We start from the raw sequence: 3,707 nt of genomic DNA, 5'->3' as shown, positions 1-3,707 counted from the left end.
AGGTTGATCCGAGTGATGAAGATAGAGAGGATTGCTTGGGTCGTCATACTTGTGTGATTGAACTTTGGTCATCTCAGATTCTTCTGGAGTGCCGTCGTTGTTCTTGGCCATTGGTGCTGTTGGTAGTGATGGAAGAAGATGGCTTGTTGCTGGTTTTGTTTATGTGGTGTGTTCTTGAACCTGCTCCGATACCATGTAAAAACAGGGACAAACACACGATTTTTTGATGTTATTCTTTCTCTTCGTCTATGTGCTGGTACATATACAAGTAAGGTCATGATGACCATGATGACCCACACATGTAGACATTTTCTAGTCTAAAATGATGGCTTAATGTGGACATTTCCTAGTCTAAAATGACGGCCATGATGGCCTACACATGTGGACATTTCCTAGTCTAAAATGACGGCTTAATGTGGACATTTCCTAGTCTAAAATGACAGCCATGATGGCCTACACATGTGGACATTTCCTAGTCTAAAATGACGGCTCAACGTCATGACAAACATATCTTCAGTCAACTTTGTGTGTCCCGATTATTCTCCTTGACATCCTGAATATCTGCTCTGACATCCCTGACATCTGTTTTAACATCAAAAATTATATCTTCCAACATATCTCCTTCTTATCAATAATGGCTCGTCACAATGCTCCCTTGTACTTTTTGTGCTTTTCCTTGATCAAAATGTTGCAATTCACATTAGCACAATCCGAGAACTATATCATCCATATGGACCCATTAGCCATACCCAAGGCATTTTCTGATGAGCGCAATTGGTATCTGTCCATTCTTAGCACCATATCCAATACTGCCACCGCCACCGAAATCCTTTCGTCATCTAAAATAATCTATACATACACTCATGTGATGAATGGATTTAGTGCAAGTCTCACTCCTTCTGAGCTTGAGGTCTTAAAAGGTACTCCTGGTTACATTTATTCTATCAAGGACTGCATTGTCCAAACGGACACAACTCATACATCCGAATTCCTCGGTCTGAATCCCAAATTTGAGGCACGGCCGGCGTCAGAATATGGGCGAGATGTAATTGTTGGGCTTGTGGACACTGGGATTTGGCCTGAAAGTGAAAGTTATAATGATGAAGGGATGAGCGAAGTCCCAGTAAGATGGAAAGGTACATGTGAAAATGATTCCTACTTCAACTCCTCAATGTGCAACAAGAAGCTAATTGGAGCTCGTTACTTCAACAGAGGCCTAATTTCGCAGCTACCAAAAGATGTGACCATAGCAATGAATTCCGTGCGCAACACTGATGGTCATGGTACCCACACCTCCTCCATTGGTGCGGGAAACTACGTTAAGAACGCTTCATATTTCGGCTATGCATGGGGAACTGCTACTGGTGTAGCTCCTCATGCGCATGTGGCCATGTACAAGGCTATATGGAAGATAGGTCATTCTGTTGCGTCCGATGTAATTGCTGCAATTGATCAAGCAATAAGTGATAGCGTAGATGTGTTGTCCATGTCGATTGGACAATACGGGGTTCCAGTGTATTTAGATCCTATAGCCTTTGCCACATTTGGAGCAATAGAGAAAGGTGTATTTGTCTCCACCTCGGTAGGAAATTCCGGACCTTATATTCAGAACCTCCACAATGACATACCTTGGGTGCTGACCGTTGCTGCCGGTACAATTGATCGTGAATTGTGTGCCGTTTTGGGTTTGGGAAATGGAGTGAAAGTCTCATGCTCTGCTCCTTTTTTATAGAGGGGATTATAATTCAACCAAATTAGGGGAAAGATTGTTGTGTGCGAAGACAAGACTGCGCTTCTAGGTTATCAAATGTCTAATCTAATGGATGCCAAGGTCACAGGAGGTATTTTCATAACAAATTATACAGCATTTTACATCCGAGACCCATCTCTTGCCATATTCATTAAACCAAAATATGGTGAAACAATCAAAGACATCCAAAAAAACAAAGAACCAAAAGCAAGCTTGGAATTCGGAATTACGAATCTTGGCACGAAACCACAACCAACCGTTACTGACTTCAGCTCTAAAGGACCATCGCAAAGCTGCCCATTTGTGTTAAAGCCTGATATCATGGCTCCCGGTGACGGGGTCTTGGGTGCGTGGCCTTCCAACGTTCCAGTTGATGATTCACAACTTCTCTTCAGCCATTTCCATTTACTGTCAGGTACATCAACGGCGTGCTCTCACCCAGCAGGAGTTGCGGCGCTTTTGAAGTCGGTGCATCCCGAATGGAGTCCTGCCACCATTAGGTCTGCCATGATGACCAGTGCTGATGTGATGGACAATACGCAGAGTCCAATTAAAAACTCTGGTCATAATTTCGACACAGCTTCTCCTACCGGAATGGGAGCCGGTCATGTCAATCCAAATAAAGCATTAGACCCCGGACTCATTTACGATGTGGGTGTGAATGATTATGTGAATCTTCTTTGCGGATTGGGGCTCACAGCGAACCAAATCCGAGCCATCACAAGGTCATCTACAAATAATTGTTCTGCTCCAACATTGGACCTTAACTACCCTTCATTCATTGCATAATTTAACGTGAATGACTCCAAACCAAACATGACAATTGTGCAAGAATTTCAGAGAACAGTGACGAATGTGGGTGAGGAAATGTCTACCTACATTGCTAAGATCCCGACCTTGGACGGGCTTAACGTCAGTGTGACACCGGAGAAGCTGGTGTTTCAGGAGAAGAATGAGAAGCAAAGTTACAAGTTGAGCATTGAAGGTCCACAATTGATGAAACAAGAGCAGGTTTTTGGTTTTCTTATTTGGGAAGAAGTTGGAGGTAATCATGTGGTTAGAAGTCCTATAGTGGCCACAAGCATTAACTCGGACATTATAGGTTAGCTAGAACAACTACTTGCATGTCACGTAATGACATTTCAGATGTCTTAAATAAGGCTTTTTTTTAAACATAATAAAGTAAGCTGTTAAATCTGCTGTAAGATTAACTTCGGGTTACTTGAAAAGATTTTGTGGTTTTAATATTCTGATTTAATTAATACACACCTATAAAATTATCATATGATTAAAATTTTATATTTTTCATGTGATTATATTAAAAAAATATTACTTTAAGGCAAGTCCATATCTCCTATTTTCTGTTGAGGAATAGTACTCTTCTACTCGCATTCTTGCTTTCCGCTTCTAGAAACTAGTTGTAAGTGCTCGAACTACAATCACATAAAAGTCAAAGTGCGCACTAGTGATCTGCAATACACGTAAGTAAAATACAATCAAAAGAGTTTTTGTCACTCTAGGGTTGTTGTCAAAGAAGTTCTGACGATCAAATCAATAGGATGGAAAGCCAAAAAAGGGAACTGTAAATGCACGTGAGTACAATGTTGACCGCATAGGAATGCATGCAGGAACATTGTATCAGGGATCAAGGAATGGATGCAAAAAGATAATTGCAATGGTCATTCTCAGAGAAGAGGTTGACAGCCAATAAGTTCCAAAGAGTTGAGAGTGTTTTTTCGAGTCCTCCTTTCTTAGGGAAGAAAATATAATATTTACTTTTTATCCTACCTCTCTACCAAAATGTAACATCTACGGGAGTACATACATATCTTTATTAATGATCCCACTTTATTAAAAAATAAATTTATAAGACTTTGTAAAGATTTCTAACAAAATTTCGTTTATTTTTTGGATAATGCACTGCAAGAAAATTCAATCGATTGTTTCAGGCCATCTA

General features: G+C 40.6%; 1 pseudogene; it reads left to right on the top strand.

Annotated features, from left to right (window-relative positions):
- Positions 1-634: 634 nt before the first annotated feature.
- On the top strand, positions 635-3,461 carry LOC119998512 (annotated as a pseudogene).
- Positions 3,462-3,707: the final 246 nt, after the last annotated feature.

This window comes from Tripterygium wilfordii, chromosome 5 (genome assembly GCF_013401445.1).
Source record: "Tripterygium wilfordii isolate XIE 37 chromosome 5, ASM1340144v1, whole genome shotgun sequence".
NCBI classification, from domain to species: domain Eukaryota; kingdom Viridiplantae; phylum Streptophyta; class Magnoliopsida; order Celastrales; family Celastraceae; genus Tripterygium; species Tripterygium wilfordii.
The sequence above is the reverse complement of the archived record's forward strand: the minus strand, read 5'-3'. Positions and strand labels throughout refer to the sequence as shown.